Below are 21,487 nucleotides of genomic sequence, written 5' to 3'. Positions count from 1 at the left end.
GAAGAAGAAGAAGAAGAAGAAGAAGAAGAAGAAGAAGAAGAAGAAGAAGAAACCACCTAAAATTTTACTCATAATTTAAGGATCACAAGATACTTTTTTCACAACAACCTTATGAAGTAAGTAGTGTTACTATTGTTATCCCCAATTTACAGATAAGGATATTGTTGCTCATATCATGAAGCAATTTTCCTAGGGTAACAAAGCTGCTAAGTAGGTAGGACTAGAATCCTGGATCTTTTAACTACAAAAGCACTATTCTTTCTATTATTTTCCAGAATGGCATGTTGCCTCCTCCAAATAAAGTGTCAGGATCTTGGAGAGATGGGAGGGAAGGAAGCCTGGTTAAGGACATGGAATGGTGTTGGTGGATAAGCAACACTAAGATCACCACCCACAGCAATCCTCATAATCCAATTTCCTTCCACCTTTTTAAAATCTCTCTTCATATATTGGGATTTTCTGCTTGTTTGTTTTTTCTGCGTTGTTTTGGCTTTCTATAAGACTATTCTGGCTTTTACTTTTCTGAGAGAAGCAATGAGATGGAGACATGTTGTTGATGTTGTTTGTTATTGTTGTTTTCAATGATACAATCACCTTTTAGTATAATGCCAGACATAGTTCTGCAATGTGTCTTTCAAGCTGGCAGAGATTCCCCATAGGAAAATTCCCTATTCCCCTGTATACAGGAAGAAGGAGTGGTGTTTGAGGAAGCTGTATGGAAGGGTATGAAGGGTAAGAAAGCTGGAAGGATATGAAAGCCTAGAGAAGAGAAGATGTAGTGGGAGACATGACAGCTGTCCTCAAGCTTCTAAAGAGCTGACTTGAAGGAGACAGATTAGATTTATACTACTTGGCCCCAGGGGACAGAACCAGAAGCAATAGGCACAAGTCATAGGGAGACAGATTTCAGTTCAATGTAAGAAAGAGCTTTCTAATAATCAGTGATGTCCAAAAATGGAATTAGCTGCCTCGGGAGGGAGTGGGCTCCTTGTTATTTGGAAGAGTTAGAGCAGAAGCTAAATGACCACTTATAAGAGAGGGGTAGAGAGAGTACAAGAATTCCTGCATAGAGCAAGAGCTTTGATCCAACTTCTATATTCTACAATTCTAAGTTTGGAATGAGTTGGATGGAGCTTGTCATTTGTAAAATGTGTGGCCTGAAGGGCTGTCACAGCAAGATGGTCAAGAGAACAAGTGAACTGGAAGGAGGACATTTCCTTTGGGCACAAAGTGCAAAAAGAGCCTAAAAATTCAGAGCTTTTCAGCTCCAGGATTTCAACTACAGTTGATTCAGGGGACAGTTCTAGGCATCCATTACCTTAACTTAATTCAATTTGGCCAGTGTTTTGGAGCGCCTACTGAGTGCTCAGCCTTATTCTTATTGCTATATGAGGAACAAAAAGAAGACCCAGCCAACCCCAATACTTAATCTCTTTTTTTCCAATCTCAGCAATTGCAAACTTCTTTTTTTGCTTCTTGAGGTCCTCTATTAACTGCCCTACCAAACCACTATGATTTTAGAAAAGCACATGAATTTAAGGGCAAGAAAAGGCTTTGGATATCATTTTGTCCAACTCCTTCAATTTACAGAAAAGGAAACTGAGTCCCAGAAAGGGGAGTTAAGTTCTCAAGTTCAAGCAGAAAGGAATAGAGTGAGGATTTAATTCTAAGGTCCTTAAACTCTAATTTCCAAATTGCAAAGTAAGAGAGCAGCCTTTATTTTTCTACTCCAGTGAGACAGCCTCCTCAGTACCTTCTAAGAATGCTTTATTTATCTATGCCTGTTGTTTTCTCTTGCCACAAATGGTCTTCCTTCTCTCCACTTCTCCAAATTTTACCTAACCTTCAAAGTCCTACCACTTCAGGGAGCTTTTGCTGACCATCACCACCCACGCTGATCTGAATTCTTAGAGGATTTGTCTCTACAGCACACTCTATCACCTACATTCTTGGATACATACATAAAGGTGGAAGAGACCTGCAAGGAGCTGTCCATGGTCGTTCCTGTAGGAAGCAGCAGAGCTAAAATTTCAATCCAGGTCTTCTAGCTTCACGTTCCATTTACTGTACCATTATGATATGTAATATCTTCCTTTGTGGTCGACTCTTTCCTGAAGTCTCATTTCTGTTTCTTTACTTTCAAACAATCTGAAACCCAACAGAAACTTGAGTTCCATCTCTGGCTCTAAAAAGTGATCTTTTTTGTCTTGCTAAAGTTTCCTGGTGATTCCTTTCTCTTTTTATAACATGATGTGTTTTCTTCCCCCTTAAACTATGAACTCCTTGAGATTAGGAACTTATTTGCTTGTATTTGAATTTCCAGAACTTAGCACAATGCCTGGAGTATATTAAGCACTTAATAAATGTTCTATCATCTATTTATGTCTCATCTATCTATCATCCATATATACCCATATAATATCTTCTCTGTCTGTCTCCCTGTCTCTTTGTCTCTCTGTGTGTTCCTATGTATATGTCTCTCTGTCACTGTCTTTCCTTCCTTCTCTCCCTTTTTCTGTCTCTGTCTGTCCTTCCTCTTGTCTTTCTCTGTCTCTCTCTTTGTTTCTCAGTCTCCATCTCTGTCTCTCTGTGTGTCTCTTTCTCTCTATGTCTCTGTATGTCTGTCTGTTTCCATCTGTCTGTCTCTCTTTCTCTCTCTCTGTCTCTGTCTCTGTCTCTTTGTGTCTGTGTCTGTGTCTCTCTTTCTCTGTCTCTCTCTCTTCCCTCTTCTCCTTCCTCTTCTTACCTCTCCTCTCCTTTCCTCTTCTCCCTCTCTTTTGCCTCCCCAATTAAACTGAGAATTTCTTGAAAAAAAGAACAATATCTTATTTTTTCTTTGTAACCCTTTCTGTGTCTTGGTTGAGTAACTCTGCTCAATAATATCAGCAGTAAGGATAACAATAATAGCCAGCATTTTGTAAAGCACTTTACATGTGTTATTTCATTCTCATAATTCTGGGGTATAGATGCCATTATCATCTTCATTTTGTAGGTGAAGTAACTTAAACAGACAGAGGTTAAGTGACTTGCCCAAGATCACACAGCTAATGTCTGAGATTGGATTTGAACTTATTTCTTTCTAAGTTCCATACTCTATACTGCATTTGGGCTCTATTTTACTACCTAGCTATCTTAGAGTAGTGAAAAAAAATCACTTAACTTTAACTCAAAGTACCTACGTTGAAAACCTGACTCTGACTTTTATTAACTTTGTGACCATTAGTAAGTGACTTAATATCTTTAAAATTGTTTTCTCATCTACAAAATAGGTATGTTAATATTTGAACTTCCTACCCCCACAGGCCTGTTATGAGGGGCATTTTTTTATTTTTTTAGGTTATACATGTACATTCATTTTTTACATATTTCCATATGAGTTAGGTTGGGAGAGAAAAATCAGAACAAAAAGGGAAAATAGTGAGAAAGAAGAGGAAAAAAGGTGAAAATAGTGTGTGTTGATCCATATTCAGTTTTCGTAGGTCTCTCTCTGGATGCAGATAGTGTTTTCCATCCCAGATTTATTGGGATTGTCTTAGATCACTGAATCATTGAGAATAACCAAATCTATAATAATTAATCATCACATAATTTTGTTGTTATAGTATACAATATTTTCCTAGTTCTGTTTGCTTGACTCAGCATCAATTCATGGAAACCTTTCAAGGCTTTTCTAAAATCAGCCTGTTCTTCATTTTTAGAACAATAATATTCTATTACTTTCATGTACTTATTCAATCATTCCCCAGTTGATAGGCATCTACTTATTTTCTAATTCTTTGCCACCACAAAAAGAGCTACTACAAACGTTTTTGTACAAGTGAATATTTTCCCCTCTTTTATGATCTCTTCAAGATACACATCCAGTAATGGCCCTGCTGGATCAAAGGTTATGCACAGTTTTAGAGCTCTTTGGATATAATTCAAAATTGCCCTCTAGGATGGTTGGATCAGTTCACAATTCCACTAACAATGCATTAGTGAGGAATGTACTTTTTAAAATTTAAAAAACTATAGAAGTTGGAGTTATAATTGTGTTAGATTCCATAAAATAAGTAAATAAAACTAAAAGTCAGTATGCACTTATAAACACAAGTTTATCATAAGCAGGAGATGGCCATTTCCCCAGGACAAAGATGGAAATACAACATTTCCCAGAGGCCAAGCCATAAAACACGGTGTCTGGCGATATAGAGAATTGTAAATGGCCACTCTGATTCTGTGACCCATCATGCTTTATTTTACATCTACAAACTACTGTGATGTGGTTCAAACTGTTCCTAAACCATTTCAACCCACCACAGGCAGTAAGACTGGAGGGAAATGGGCCCATGGTGTATCAAATCTGCATTCCATGTAGCAAATTATATTAATACAGCTATTTCTATCTCAGCATCACAGAAACAGTACAGGCTTAATTTTAGGAACATTTGTTATTTGGGGGAATATTTAATATTCATCAAGTCACATTAATTCTAACCAATATTTTAAATGCCCATATATAATTTTGCAGAGCAGTTACAGCTTTGCTCAGACCAATGTACTGGGGCTCCACAATCAGCAGTCACTTAGATGAATGCTGTGTTTGACATAATGCTTCCCCTTTCCTCTGTCAGATATATCGTAATGAGCTCCAGTAAATGTCCCAATAAAAGGAAAGCAAAAAGAATAGAGATAGGAGTAATAAAGTGGGAATCACAATGAGGTACATTCCAGCCCATATTTTTAAAAAGATTTCTATCACTGAAAACTGTCCAAAAGGCTATCTCAGTTGGTTCCCATCACTGGATGTCTTCAAGAGAATGGACAGAGAATTTAGTATTTGAAGGAACCTTAAAAATCATTGAGTGTAACCCTCTCATCTTATTGATAAAGAAATAAAGACCTAGAAAATTTGTTATTTATCCAAGGTCACAGTTATCAATTTCTTAAGCATCTACTACATGTCAAGCACTGTATTCAGCATTGAAAATGCAAATAAAATTTAAAAGCAAGCCTGTAATCAAGAAGTTCACATTCTAAGAGGGGAGTTAACATGTAAATATCTATGTACATATAAGACCTAAAAAAGGATAAATAGAAAGTTTCTGAAGGAAGTCATTAGCATTGAAGGGTCTGGGAAAAGATCTCTTGAAGAAGGTAAGCCTTGAGTTGACTTCAAGGAAGCCAGGAAAACCAGGAGGCAAAGACAAGGAGAAAGAACATTCATAGCTTTGGGGATAGCTAGTGGAAAGTCAGGGTGGAGAGATGGAGTGTCTTGTTCAAGCAATCACAAGGAGGCCCATATTCCTGGATCTCAGAGTATGTGGTAGGGAGTAAAGTATAAGATGACTAGAAAAAGCAGAAAGGGCTAGGTTGTGAAGGGTTTTAAAAGCTGAAAAGAAGGTTATATATTTGATCCGTGAGGTAATAGGAAGTTTATTGACTTAAAGGGGGGGCTCAAATCTATACTTCTGTATGATTATTTGCAGCTGAATGGAAGATGGACTGGAATGGGAAGAGATTTGAGGAAGGTTCACCTGCCAGAACACTAATGCAATAGTCCAGATGTGAGGTGATGAGAGTTTGCAGCTGTGACAGAGGAGATGGGGAGGACAATTTGACAGATGTTGTTAAAGTAAAAATGACAGGACATGGAAACAGATTGGCTATGTTAGGTGAGTAAGAATGATGAGTAGAAGATGATAGTCCAGATTTTGAGCTTGGGTGACGGGGAAGATGTAGGAGGGAGGTTTGGGAAGAGGGGAGAAAGATAATAAGCTTTGTCTTGGACATGATGAGTTTACAATCTCTATGAAATGTACAGTGTGATTCATATATCTCAATTGAGGCAAATAGGTGGTACAGGGGATAGGACACTGGGCCTGTTGTCAGAAAGTTCAGAAAGGCCTGAAGAGACTTACATGAACTGATGCTGAGTGAAATGAGCAGGACCAGGAGATCATTATATACTTCAACAACAATACTATATGATGACCAGTTCTGATGGACCAGGCCATCCTCAGCAACGAGATCAACCAAATCATTTCTAATGGAGCAGTAATGAATTGAACCAGCTATGCCCAGAAAAAGAACTCTGGGAGATGACTAAAAACTATTACATTGAATTCCCAATCCCTATATTTATGCACACCTGCATTTTTGATTTCCTTCACAAGCTAATTGTACAATATTTCAGAGTCTGATTCTTTTTGTACAGCAAAATAACGTTTTGGTCATGTATACTTATTGTGTATCTAATTTATATTTTAATATATTTAACATCTACTGGTCATCCTGCCATCTAGGGGAGGGGGTGGGGGGGTAAGAGGTAAAAAATTGGAACAAGAGGTTTGGCAATTGTTAATGCTGTAAAGTTACCCATGCATATATCCTGTAAATAAAAGGCTATTAAATAAAAAAAAAAGAAAGATCTGAGTTTAAATCTAGCTTGACACAGCCATATGACAATGGACAAATCATTTCACCTCTGTCTGTTGAAGTTTCCTTATCTGTAAAATGGGTATAATAATAGCATCTACTTCCCAAGGTTGTTGTGCTGCTATATGAGATAATAGTCATAAAAGTGCATTTCAAAAAACCTTAATACACTACATAAACAAAAAATTGTTATTATATATAGGCAGCTGGGTGGTATAGTAAATAGAGTACTCAGCCTGGAATTAAAAAGACCCAAGTTCAAATCTGGTTTCAGACACTTACTAGCCATGTAATCTTGAACAAGTCATTTAATCTCTATTGGCCTTTTTCCTTTACTATCAAGTGAAGATGATAATAGCACTGACCTCACAATGTTGTCATAAGAATAAAATGAGATGATATTTCTAAAATGCTTAGAACAGTACCTGGCACACAGCAGATACTATATAAATGCTAGCTATTATTATAAGCTGCATCCAGTGAGCTATGAGATGAGAAACTCAGTTCAGGAGAGAGATTAAAGCTGGATTAATTGACCTGAGCATAATCTACACAGAGCTGATAATTGAATACAGGATGTGTGGGGGGAAACTGATGAAATTACCAAATAAGAAAAAGAAGAGAAGACTTAAGAGAAAGCCTTGGGGGACATCTATGCTTAGTGGGTATAACCTGGACAAAGATCCAGCAAAGGATAATGAAGAGGAGTATCTGTGATTCTGTTATTGTTCACTAAGCCTGCTAAGATTCTGTTTCCAAGGCTATTTCTTGAAGAGCTTTCACCACATTTGGGACCCTTGAATACATGAAAATGTGTTTGTATTTTATAAGCTTTGCATTTCATACCAAGGACCCAGGCTCAGCAAACACAATGAGTCTTAGGAACAGAAGTTCTAAACAGAAGCACAACATGTGAATTTGCTAATTAGTCTTCTCTTACCCTGGACATTATCTGGGGTTCTGTTTTTAACCATAACATCTGCTCTAACAGTTTTGAGCTACGTGCTCTATACATAGAGGGTGAGGGCTTGTGCTTTTTTTTAAGAGTGATTCAATATGCAGTTTTAAAAGTTCCTCAATTTAATGCACTTAACATGTTTCCATCTGTTGGCTGTACTTATACGAACCTTGCTTTAGAAAGGGTAAAATTATTGGGTGTGGTGCTACATACTCGTAATTCCTTTTGGGGAAGGCCAAGGTTGATGGATTGCTTGAGTTCAGGAGCTCTAAGCTGCACTGGGGCTAAAGTACACTTTGTGTCTGGACTAAAATATAGCAAGTCTCCCAGGAGTAGAGGGCTAGTAGGTTGCCTGACAAGTCACGAACCTGCTCCGGGAAGAAAAATGAACACAACAAAGCTTCCATGCAGACCAGTACTGGAGCTGGGTCCCTGAGTGACCATTGTACTTCCAGGCTAGAAAAAACACTAACACTCAGTCTCAAAAAAAAGATAAGGAAAAGTAAGAATGTGAAAATGCTGTCTTGTGAAACTAAGATCTGAAGGATTAGAATAGAAAGTTAATCATGTAGCTGTGATTTCTACCTTACATTGATATGTATATATATCCATACATATACATACATACAAATGTACATGTATAAGGGAAATAGTAAATAGGCATTTTGAGGAGTTCTTCATTCATGGAAATAGGGACCAGAGTTTTTATTTCATTAATATGTGGAATTCCTAGATAAAAAAGCTCTGTCCATCAGTCAGTCCATAATCATTTATTAAGTGCTTATTCTACCAAGCACTGCATTAAGTTCTGGGCATGCAAAAAACAAATTAACAAACAACACCAATTTCTGTTCTCAGGGAACTTATAGTCTAGTGAGCAAGAAAACACACAAAGAACTAAGTAGAAACAAGATATATAGGAATAGATTTGAAGCAGAGATCTACCAGAAGACTATTGTGATAGCCTGTGTATGGGGTGATAAGGATCTGAAGCATATCAATGACAGAGTCAGAGAAAGGGTCATATGCCAAAAATGTTTCAAATTTCAAATCTGCAGTACTTGGCAATAGATTACATATAAAGAGGGGGATAGTGAGGATTATTGAAAGATAGTGAGAATTATACTTAGATTTGAGCCTGGTTGATTAGAAAGATAGTACTACTCTGAACAGTAATAGAGTAGTTCAAAAAGAGGTAAAAGTTTTTAGGGAAAGATAATGAGTTTGGTTTGGCATAAATTGAGTTTAAGATATTTATGGATATTCAATAAATGATGTTCAAGAGGCACTTGAAGATGCAAGACTAGAAGTGAGGAGAGAAGTTAGAATTTAACAAATGAATCTGACAAACATCTTCATAGAAATGATCATTAAATCCATGGGAATTAATAGCACATCCAAACAAAATAGTATATATAGAGAAAAGAGGGTTCATGGCAGAGCCTTGGGGGACATCCACCAGTTAGTTGGCACCTTCTTAACTTATAATATTAAATAATTGAGTAGAATTCTGAGGAGTTAAATGGCCCAAGGTCACTCAGTCTGGAACCCACTCTTCCTGATATGGAAAGCAGCTTTCCATACTCTAAGGCACATGGCTTTTCCATGCTACCTTTACCCAATAAACAGACAAGATTCAGAACTTTAGTCATTATTTGAAGGCAACCAGAAAGCAATTACTCATGGACTGGCAACTTGCCCATTGCCTCCAAAATTATTTTGGTTTCAGAAATTAGAATTGTCCCTTGATGAGTGACTGACTGAAAATCAGCCTCTGAGGTCCATAAAAGCAAGATATGAGACTCAATTCAGCCATTTTCTCATTCATTTTTCAGGACTTCCCCTTCACTGGAGGGTAGCAAAAGAAAACAGAAAATAATTTCTCCATTATATCTTTTCCTTTATGCAGGAGACATAATGATGATTCATATCAAAACATATGCTTACTCCAAACCTCAGAGGAAACTTGAGGTCACTGTTCCTGAACTTCGGCCTGCTGGGAAGAGGAGAGGGAATTTTGAATTCCCTGGAGCAAAATCCCAGAAGTTATCCTTTTAACCACAGAAGGATAATTTCCTGGGTAGCATCAACTTTATTGGGAATACCTCTTGAGTGATCCCAAGTTCAAGAGTGTCAGGGATCAGACTTCTGAGAAAGAGAGATTTCCTGATGCAGATCTTCTGATGCTCCTTAGGGAAAGGAAAGGAAAACCAATGAATTACTTGGACATCTTCAGATCCTGTGGAAAAGAGTATTTATTTGACAAAGTATAATTATCTTCCAGGAGGAGTCCATAAAACAAAGTGTTATATTAAGTCTTGGGGAGATAGCAGAGCTCTGTAGGAAATAAGGAGACACTGGAATGACAGAGAATTGTCTCCAAAGCAACCTTATTTTGATTGCTTTGTATTTCTGTGTCTCCTCTGGAGACTCATTCCTGTGATCTTTATGTCCTATGTATTTTCTCAGATCCCTTATTCTATCACTGAGCATGCCTTCTCAAACCTCAATCCTTGATTACTCTAACCATCTTTCAGTCCTATTTGCATGATATCAAAAACAGCAGGAGGAAATCATAGACTTATGCTGACTAGGTACACTAAAATCTAATGAGTCCTCACTATAGCAAGGCAAGCCCATTCTATTCTTCCCCATTTAAGCCATCACCTTCCTAACTATAATAGTCATCCCAAATGTTCTCAAGACTCCTATAGCACCCTTCCTCTCTTGTGCTTTCAGCTGAAGACCTTAATTGATACTTCACTGAGAAATTTGAAGACATTCAAGAGCTTCCCCATCTTTCTTCCTTCTCACTTCACATCATGAAGACATCTTGCCACTCTATCTCCTCCTTCCTTCTAGTAATGGCTGAAAAGATCATTCACGTTGCCTAGGTCAACGCCTCTCTATGCAGCCTCAATCCTATTATGTCCAATAGATTGTCCCCACTATTATCACCACTTTTTCACCTTCAGCATCTTTCTCTCTACTGGCTTCTTACCTGATACCTACAAATGCCACCTTCCATGTCTATATCTTCCCCATCTTCAAAAAAATCCTTTTTTGATCATGTCAGCTATCATTATCTATCCCTCTTTTCCCCAATCATTAGATATTGAGTTCCTTGAAAATGGGTTTTTCCAACAATTCTGGAGAGCAGTTTGGAACTATGCTTTAAAAGTTATCAAACTGTGCATACCCTTTGATCCAACAATTTTACTACTGCGCTTATATTCCAAAGAGATCATAAAGGAGGGAAAGGGACTTACTTGTATGTGTAAGAATGTTCGTGGCAGCCCTTTTTGCAGTGGAAAAACTGGAAACTGAATGGATAGCCACCAACTGTAAAATGGCTGAATAAATTATGGTGTATCAATGTTATGGAATATGATTGTTCTGTAAGAAATGACCAGCAGGATGAATACAGAGAGGCTTGGAGAGACTTACATGAACTGATGAAAGTGAAATGAGCAGAACCAGGAGATCATTATATGTAGCAACAACAAGATTATATGATGATCAATTCTGATGGACATGACTCTCTTCAACAATGAGATGATTCAAACCAGTTCAAATTGTTCAGTGGTAAAGAGAGCCATCTACACCCAGAGAGAGAACTGTGGGAACTGAGTATAGTTCACAACATAGCATTTTCATTCTTTTTGTTGTTTGCTTGCATTTTATTTTGCTTCTCTTTTTTTACTGGTTTGATTTGATTTTTCTTGTGCAACACAATAATTGTATAAATATATATGCATATATTATATTTAACATATATTTCTACCATGTTTAGCATATATTGGGCTACTTGACATCTAGGGGAGGGCAGGGGAAGGAGAGGAAAATTGAAACACAAGGTTTTGCAAGGGCTAATATTGAAGAATTGTCCATGCATATGTTTTGAACAATAAAAAGCTTTAATAAAAATTTAAAAAATTTAAATATGCTTATTGGTGTTAAAAAAAAAAAAGAAAATAGGTTCTATCATTTTCTTTTCTTTGTATCTTCAGCATCTAGAAACCCAGATAATTCATTTCCCACCAACTGCACTATATGTGTATAACTCCATAATCACACTATTACTCCCTCATCACCCCTTATCACCAGAATCTTATCACCAGAAAACTTAGCATCATGGAGATGGTATTCTCTGGTATTCATATTTGAACTAAACTCTCAGTTGTCTCTGTCCCTCAAAGGATTGGAAGGAAAAGCAAAAATGTCCTCAATTAAAAAGTCTTTGGAAGCCCAATTAACTCTTCATTTTCCATCATTTGTACCACTTATATTTGATCTAATCATTCCTCCAGCCAGATGCCTTCTTTCTGTCCTGGCACATAGTAAGCACTTAATATTTATTGACTGGCTGGTTGACTCCCTTTCATGGCTTAATTCCTTAAGAAAATTGTTTGCACTTCATAAGTCCACTTCATTTCCTTTCACTCTAAAAGCATTAACCCCTTTACAATCTGACTTACAACCTTATTAACCAACTAAAACTCCATAGTCCTCTCCCAAGTCAACTATGACCATTTGATTGCCCAATATTATGACTTTTTCCTCAATTTTCATTCTTCTTGATACTTCTGCAACATTTGACACTTGATCACTTTCAATTCCTGGGCATGCTCTCCACGTCAGGCTTTCTTGACTTTACTTTCTGCTGGTTTTCCTCCTATCACTATGACAATTCCTTCTTTGCTTATTCTTCCTTCATGTCACACCCACTAATTGTCCCCCAAAGTTCGATGCTGGGCCTTCTTCTGTTTTTCATTCTATGCAATCTAACTTGTTAATCTCATTAGCTCCCAAAGGTTTCATTATCATCACTATACAGTCAATTCCCAGATCTATGTATTTGGTCCTAGTCTCTCTCCTGATTTCTACTCCTATATCACCAAATTCCTTTTGGATATCTTGAAAAATGGAATAGTGGATTATGGGAAAATTTAGTATCAAGAAGACCAGAGTTCAAATGCCCCCTGAGATATTTTCTAGCTGTTGACTCTGAGCAAGTCATTTAATCTCTCTCAAACTCAGTTTTCTCATCTATAAAGTGGGGGCTAGAAATATTATCTGCTTCCCAGGGTTATTATAAAGATAAGATGAGGATAGGTGATAGACAAATGATAGATAGGTGGATACAGATATACATGTATACATATGATAAAGAACTACAAAAATATTACTATTATTATGTTCCTGAGCATCTCAAACTCAACATCCAAAACAAAATGTATTGTCTATTCCCCCAAACTCTTCCCTCTTCCAAGATTTCCTTTTGCTGTCAAAAGGCTCTCAACCTCTGTATCTTCCTTAACCCTTTACCCATCATACTGAATCTTTTGTAAAATCTTTCCATTTTCATTTTCACAATTTGTCTTCTATATGTCCCCCTATCTCTAGTCATACAGCCACCATTCTAGTAGAGGCCCTCACCAACTCTTACCTATACTATTGAAATAGCCTTAAGATTGCATTCTATTCTGATCCATCCTTCATTCAGCTGCCAAGTTCTAAAGTATAGGTCTGGCCATATCACCACACTAACATTACTACACCCCCCCCCAATTTCAATGAGTTTAAATGGCTCCAGTTCTTAGCACAGTGACTGACACATAGTAGGTATTCAATAAATATCTATTGAATTGAATTATATTAAATTATTAAATCCATTATAAAATATATATTTCTCTGTTTTAAATTTAAAGCTCTTGATACCTGACCCCTTCCTCACTTTCTAGTTTTCTTATGCTCTACTACCTTCTATATATTCTGTGATCTGGCTACACTGGTTTATTTGCATTTTTGGATACAGTCTATTTCCCATCTCCATTTCTTTGAATTGGCTTCTGTTCCCTTTCCCATTCCAAATGTTCCTACTCTTAGTTTCTCTCAGTTTTTCTTAAAGATTCAACTTAAATTTTACCTTTGTCAAGAGGTCTTTCCTCATCTTTCCTCCTCCCAAATGAAAGCAAACCCTTCTCATGTAATTTTCTATTTATTATCTATACATCTTGTATCTACCTAGTTATTTAAATGCTATTGACCCATTAGAATGTGTGTGTTTTGAAATCAAGGGCTTAGCATGATGACTAGCACCTAATATGCAATAAATGCTTGTTGACTGAATTCTGATTTTAAAAATAAAAACACTATCCCCTAGACAATAGACTGGGTGCTTTTTAGTGGAATAAGGATTTCCATTACTCATATTTAGTGACCCAAGATATACCTAAGTTTTATTTTCAAAATTTGCCCAGAGTAAAATTCCAGGATGGGAGTAATAAACCAGCAAAAGTGAATTTTGTAATAAGCCCTCAGGATCAAACTGTGTCCATGTTAGCCCACAAGGTTGGGGAAAAGGGAGGAGAGAGTTAAAAACCTATACCATGGGTTGCACATGTATATGTATAGATAGAAATATGTATTAATAATTACTCACATGCAATACACAGTCCAAAATGTCCATTGAAGGACTTGGTGTGGAGGAGAGGACTACATGCCATCTGAATGAGATTTGGGATAATAAATGAGTTAGGGGAATGAGTATTCCAAGCATGTGAAAATTTTTCCCAATAGAAGTCTGATGAGAGTCTTATTCCATAAAAGTGGTTAAAACATGTGTTAAGTACACTAAGAACATAGTCAGATATTGAAGATGCCAAAATGACCCAGAATACAATGGGCTGTTACCAGTCATCCCCGATTTTATCTTGACACTGTATTTTGATGACAAATCAAGACATCACTCCATGATGTCACTGATCCTTTTTGAAAACTGGACGATGAACAACAACAGAGAAGTAGGGTTGCCTCTACATCCTGATAAAGCATCAGAATCAGGCTTGAGCAGAGGCTAGTTATAGAACTTGAAAATTCACCTTTGTGCATCTTGATCCTTTTCCCTAAAACTGGACTTAAGAAGCCAGCTCATTCCTTCCAATGGGACTGGTTGTCCCAGAGAGATAAAAAGAAAAGGTAATTATTTGATTTATAAAAGTTATGCTGAGCTAAAAGCTTTGGTGTAACTAAAACCCAAACCAAAGCATTCTTTGGTTTAGAGAATCATTTGAGGAAATAAGACCTAAAAGAACATGGAAGATACAGAATAAAGGATGTCTATGTCTCCTTTCATGAAGTAATCTCCAATAACTGGCTTATAGGACCAATGACATTACAGGTGATGTCTTGACTTTCATGTGAAATAGATTTAAGTAAGGCAGTGTTGCATAAAGTCATCAACTTGTCTCTTTTCCAGTAATTGAAGTCCAGTAGTAAGACAAAAGTCAGAATGATTGCACATGGTCTAGGATATCTTTAATATCTGACCAAGCTCTAAGCACTCCACAGCACCTACTTCAGCTGCTTTCATGGCCATGGGAATAAATTATTTTCACCTACCCATTCTTCCCAGGAAAGCTTTCACATACTTGGGAGAGACACCCCCTATATTCCCTACAAGACTAAGATCTGTTGGTTTCTCTCAACCTTCTTTAGCTCGTCTGCCAAGGCGATTTCACTGGAGTGTGGCTATTGCACATGCCACAGCTTCTTGGAGCCACAGGTGAGACTTGGGTGACAGGTAGACACTAAAGGTAAATGAGCAGCCCTGAAAAGAACTTAGCAAGCACTCACAACCAAAGGCACTAGTCCTCATGCTTGTTGATTAATTGGTTTATCCAGCAGTATAATTTGTGTTAAGACCTAAGGATAAAAAGTTAGCCATCTTTTTTATTGAAGTTTTTTATTTTCAAAACATATACGAGGATAATTTTTCAGTATTGACCCTTGCAAAACCTTTTGTTCCAATTTTCTCCCTCTTCCCTCCACCCCATTCCCTAGATGGTAAGTAATGTAATTTATGTTAAACATGTTAAAAAAAATATGTTAAATCCAATATAGGCATATATATTTATACAATTATCTTGCTGCACAAGAAAAATCAGATCAAAAAGGAAAAAAATGGGGAAAAATAAAACTTAAGCAAATCACAACAAAAAGAATGAAAATGCTATGTCATGATTCATTCTTAGTCCCCACAATCCTCTCTCTGGGTGTATATGGCTCTCTTCATCACAAGACCATTGAACCTGGTCTGAATCATTTCATTGTTGAAGAGAGTCATGTCCATCAGAACTGATCATTGTATAATCTTGTTGCTGTGTATAATGATCTCCTGGTTCTGCTCATTTTACTTAGCATCAGTTCATGTAGGTCTCTCCAGGCCTTTCTGAAATCATCCTCCTGATCATTTCTTACAGAATAATAATGCTCCATTATATTCATATACCACAATTTATTCAGCCATTCTCCAAATGATGGGCATCCACTCAGTTTCCAGTTTCTAGCCACTACAAAGAGGGCTGCTACAAACATTCATGCACATATAGGTCCCTTTCCCTTCTTTATGGGATATAAGCCCAGTAGTAACACTGCTGGATCAAAGGGTATGTACAGTTGGATAGCTTTTTGAGCATAGCTCCAAATTGCTCTCCAGAATGGTTGGATCCATTTACAACTCCACCAGCAGTGTATCAGTGTCTCAGTTTTCCCACATCCCCTCCAACATTCATCATTATCTTTCCCTGTCATCCTAGCCAATCTGAGAGGTATGTAGTGGTATCTCAGAGTTGTCTTAATTTGCATTTCTCTGATCAATAGTGATTTAGAACACCTTTTCATATGACTAGAAATGGTTTTAATTTGTTCATCTGAAAATTGTCTGTTCATATAAAGGTTAGCCATCTTAAACACTTTAATTTGCTTATAAAAGAAAGAAAAGTGCTTTCAAAAAAGAAGAAAAAAAAGCCAAATTCTAATTCCAGTTCTGCCAATAACAAACTTGTTGTCCTTGGGCCAGTAATTTTACCCTGCCCATGACTCAGTTTCTTCCTCTCTAAAATGAATGGACTAGATAATGTGCTCTTAACCTCAGGTGTACAGAGGATCTGCAAAATTAGAAGGGGGAAAATCATCTTTATTATCTTTATTATCACTGACCTCAAATTGAAATTTAGCATTTTTTTAAATTATGAGTTTAAAATCTGAAACTTTATTTTGAGGAGTCCCTAGGCCTCATTGGACTGTGAAAGGAATTCATGATACCAAAAAATATATATATATGAACTACTAAACTAAATGTTCTCCAAGTTTCCTTCTAGTTCTGACATCCATGAAGTAATTAGGCTTGTATTTAGTAAAACCATTCTACTGGAAAACAGATGAATGTATATGGCCCTTGTTACTCTTATTCTGTGAAGTCTTTATTTTTCGATGCTACTTAATAAATACCTTATCATTTGCCTCTCACTGTCTTTGCCCACTCATTCAGTAGTTCCCATTAATATCCAAACAAAGGAATCCTTGTGCACACTGTCAGGAGTTTGGTTTACATAAATCCTTTTTCAGATGTACTTGATCATTAGGCCTATATTCAAAAATAAACTGGAGTCAGCCCATACTAGCTTATGAAAGCCAATAGTTAAATTTTCAATGTGAGCTTATCAAAAATCCATGTACCTCTATTACATGTGAGGAATTGTCCTCCTAAACTATTACATAAATATACACAAAATATGTAAAAAAGTAAGTACAAAGTCATTTTTAGAGAGAGGACACTAGAAGTGGAGTCAGAAAAGCTTATAGAAGGTAATGTTCAACTCATAAGTGAAATAAATTGAAAGACATACATAAGAATCACACAGAATGAAAAGGCAGGGAAAGTCTGAGATCTGCCCAGTTAGAAAGAGGGCCTACATCAATGAGGCACATGCCTACTGAAATATAAGGGTATGAAGGAAAAACAGAAAAGACACATTTAACATCAAATCCATGAACTTGTATTTTAAAAAACTCAACTGTATTAAGTTAATTCCTTTGTAATCTTATGTATTTTATTTTATGCATCTAAAAACATTATTCTGAGAAGTCCACGGGCTTCAACAGACTATCATAGATCCATAGCATATAAAAACAAGGTTAAGAACCCTTGACCTAGAGAATTTATTGGGCTATGAGGCAATATAGGCTGGAATTTTCTAGTTAGTTCCAGAGGGTTAAGATGATTTACAAATTATAAATTCATAGCAGGTCATTACGAGAAGCTAGGAATGTTGGAAATAGATCCTACCTCCTGAGTATTTCTTCACTCACTCCCATGTTTCTTCTCTTACTTCTATGACCATCTCTAGTTGTTGCAAGCCCAGATTGATCCTTGGGCTAAATAAAGGAGCCTAAAATCCACTTAGTTTATAATTACAGGATTCCATTCCATCCTCATCTACTCCTTTTTCCCTACATAAATCACTTTGGAAAATTGTCCTCTTGTTACTGAGTAAATTTGCTTCTTGGGTAACTCCCAACTAATTTACTAATAAAAACCATGGAAGACAGACTGAGGGTGCTATAGAATTGATCAAGCAAAATTTCCTTTAGCCTCTCTTTGTTGGGCCACTATTGCTAATGATAGCTGGGGAAGCAGACAGAATGGATCTTGATTTCCAGATACCAGGTTGTACAGTAGTGCTGACAGATAGGGAAAGAAATCTTGTTCAGACTTGTAAATTGAGAAAATTTGATATGTATGTTGCATGTGGATTATAAATATTCAACATTTTCAGATGAGTTTTGCCAAGCCAGGGGAGCCTTGGGTTCTCTGTGGACAGTGTTATTGTCTCAAAGTTCTGACCCATTTGAGACTTTCTACTTTTCATTCAAAACCTACTAATTACACTTAGAAAATTTTCTTTTATACATCAATTCTTTCATCTGCCTCAAAATAAGTATTCTTGGTAAAAAAAAAATGGGGGGACATCCTGCTAGAAGCAGATTCACTTTGGCAGCAGGGGCAGTAATCATTGTTTTAAAACTGGACTTTGCCAAAGATTAAATGTGACAAGTTGATGCCAGCAAGTTACAGAAACAAAGAAACATGAAAAATGGTACTATGTAAAGGCACTTTTCACAGCCTTTAATCAAAAAGTTTACTTTTCTGCCTTCTGGTGAAATCATAAGAATTTAATAGAGATTTATTTAAAGTGACAATGCCCCCTGTCTTGTTTTCTTTTCCCTTAATGAGACTAATTAATGAATACCCCATCTTTCCTTTTTCATAGAATTCTATTATTTGACATCCACATGTCTAAAGTCCAAAAAGTTTATATTTTCAGATACCCTTCCAGGTACCTAGATAAGTGAAAATTTAAGGGACCTGAAGGCAAGTTATTAAAAACATTAAATAATGAAGTTCACTGCCCAAATCCATAAGGCATCCTTAGAGACATAATTTAAATCACTATTTTAAAAATGCATTGCTAATATATTTATTTTTATTTTTATTCTTATATAAACATATACATATATGTTATTTAACTTGAAAGAATATAAGTTCTTTGAGGACAAGGGCTATTTAATTTTTATCAGGCACCCTGTACCGAGTACAATGCATGGAATAGAGTCTATATTACTGGTTGATTGAATGATTGCTCTTATCAACTTTTCTTCATATTTTTGAATGGTCTAAAAAACTTTTTAAAACATATTTCTATTTTATTCTATTTTCATTCATAGTCAATGTTTTCATATATCTTAGTCTTCATAGCAAGAGTCACATAAAAGGGTCTTGAACATAATTGACACCCTCAAAATGTTCTTGGAATGAATGACACAAGTAAATTAAGGAAATCAAATCATTTATCTAAAGTTGAAGCTTTTTTCTAACTCTTCACTTTGCATAAAACTCTCTGGGAAAGAGCTCAGGAGATTATTACTGAATAGAAATGGGATTAGGACCCCTTCTACTTGTTGAATACCTACATTTCCTCTACCTCTCATTTCAAATGCTATATCTCACAAACAGATTTCTCTGATCACCCTAGTCTCCCTCTTCACCTCATACTTTGTTTTCCTATTGCATATACTTTCAATGTATTTTCAAAATATACCATTTGGATAACTGTTATATTCCCCTATTATTCTATGAATCTTATGAAAACAGGAAAGATGTTTTATCTAAACTTTGCCTCTTTTTTGCCACTGAATATAGTGATTTTATGTACTTAAGTAATTACTTAATAGTTTATCTTTCTATATACTTAAGTACTTAATAATATTATATTGAGTTGAATTAAACCCAAGATAAAATGAAGGGGCTAGACTACATCATCTCTAAAGTCTCTTCCATATATAAATTGAGAATTATAGGAGTTAATAGTGAGAACGGGTCTTAGATATCATTATTTTCTACTCTGGAATCATAGACATAAGACATAAGGCTGAAGGAAGATGTAGTGGAATGCTGTAGAAAATAGAAAGGGTCCTATCTAAATTCATATTTAAGATTATGTATTGATATAAAATAAATGAAAATATATCAGTGAACCAGTCCTTAAGACCTTATGCAAAAAAAAATGTGATCCCAGAAAACTATATTGATTTTTTAAAAAATAAATTCAATCATATTTTAAATACACTAAGATATCTTGCTATTTAAAATAATCATCCAGTGATTCTTTTTGTAAAAGAAATAATGCATCTTCCCCTTCCCCTACCACCCCATTTAATCTTCTGTATAAGCCCAATTTTTTATATATTGGGTCTGAGTAAAGCAGTGTTAACTATATGTAAATTGATATGCAAATGAAATTCAAAGAGGTAGGGGAAACATTGGCTGCTTATAGGGATGGGAAGCCATCATCTCTTTGTCCTTGAGAAAAGCCTAAAATGCCCCATTCTCCCTCTTAAAAAACCACTCCATGTAATATAAAAAACAACAGATCTGGAATCAATAGACCTAAGTTTAAGTCATATCTCAGATGCTTAATAGTCACATGATTTTGAGAAAATTTGATCTTTGAGAACCTTAGTTTTCTAGAAACTAAGGTAATGTTCAACTCATAAGTGAAATAAATTGAAAGACATACATAAGAATCACACAGAATGAAAAGGCAGGGAAAGTCTGAGATCTGCCCAGTTAGAAAGAGGGCCTACATCAATGAGGCAAGAAAAAGGGGATCAGATTACATGACTTTCAAGACTAAGATTCATGCTCCTATAAAATCACTTCACCTTTCTAAGCCTCAGTTTCCTCATCTGTAAAATAAAAATATTAACACTTATGCTACTTATCTCATAAAACACATTTATGGAAATGTCAAATCTATCACTCTGAAATTAACCTTGAGATCAATGAAACACACTATTAAACATCAAAGATGAAACCTTCACTATCTCAAGAAGACTTTATTATCATTGATTAGCCTATATTTATAGGCTGACCACCACTACTACCTACAAGAGATATGCCCAGAACACCAAATAGCAGACACTTGGAAAAGTAGAAACACAAACAAATGGATGACTCCCCTGGACTTCAGAGTCAGTATGCCAAGAACACAAGCAAATGCCCCTGTTGGGGAAGGTTTGAAGGGATCCTAAACAACATGGCCAGTGCTTTTTCTATGTACCAGAAGTCTTTCCTGATTCCCTCAACTACTAGCACATTCTCCTTCTTAAATTTCCTCGTATTAACTTTTATTCATTTGTACAAATATTGTACATCTCTCCACTGGTAGAATGTAAGTCTCTTGAGAGCAGACAGTGTTTGTTTCTTTGTATTCCTAGAACCTTGGACAATACCTAGCACATAGCACTAAAACATTTTTTGAATTTTAACAACAGCACAATTATATTTCCTGACATCATCGATTGAATCAAAACATGAATTCTATTCCTTCCTCCACTATTAACTTTCTATACAGCTCAGTAGCTTTTCTTAGGCTAGTTTCCTCTTAAGTCACATGGGGATAACATTCCCTGCCCTGACTACCTCAAGGGGCTAGCATAAACTCTAATGAAATAATAAGTGGGAAAGCACTTTAGATAATGTGCCTTTTGTCTTATTTTTAAAAAACCCAACATATCTTAAGCTTCCAATTCTTTCAGGAAATAGTGACCCACAGTACGGTCTGAGAAGAATCCCTAAGGCTCTGCTCTCCTGGATCTGGAGTAAGCTGAAAAGGCAACAGAGCTCTTAGGAACAGAGAGTCCAACCGGATGAATCAAAATTACTTGCATGGCAAATCAAACCAAAAAGAGTTATTTTCCAAACGA

At 36.2% G+C, this 21,487-nt stretch overlaps 1 long non-coding RNA gene across 1 annotated transcript; it reads left to right on the top strand.

Annotated features, from left to right (window-relative positions):
* On the top strand, positions 1-9,595 carry LOC116421527. The gene is made up of 3 exons (XR_004231915.1): positions 1-116; positions 5,469-5,654; positions 9,285-9,595. It is a non-coding gene; the product is annotated as an uncharacterized LOC116421527 (long non-coding RNA).
* Positions 9,596-21,487: the final 11,892 nt, after the last annotated feature.

Source organism: Sarcophilus harrisii, chromosome 2 (genome assembly GCF_902635505.1).
Source record: "Sarcophilus harrisii chromosome 2, mSarHar1.11, whole genome shotgun sequence".
In the NCBI taxonomy this organism is placed as follows: domain Eukaryota; kingdom Metazoa; phylum Chordata; class Mammalia; order Dasyuromorphia; family Dasyuridae; genus Sarcophilus; species Sarcophilus harrisii.
The sequence above is the reverse complement of the archived record's forward strand: the minus strand, read 5'-3'. Positions and strand labels throughout refer to the sequence as shown.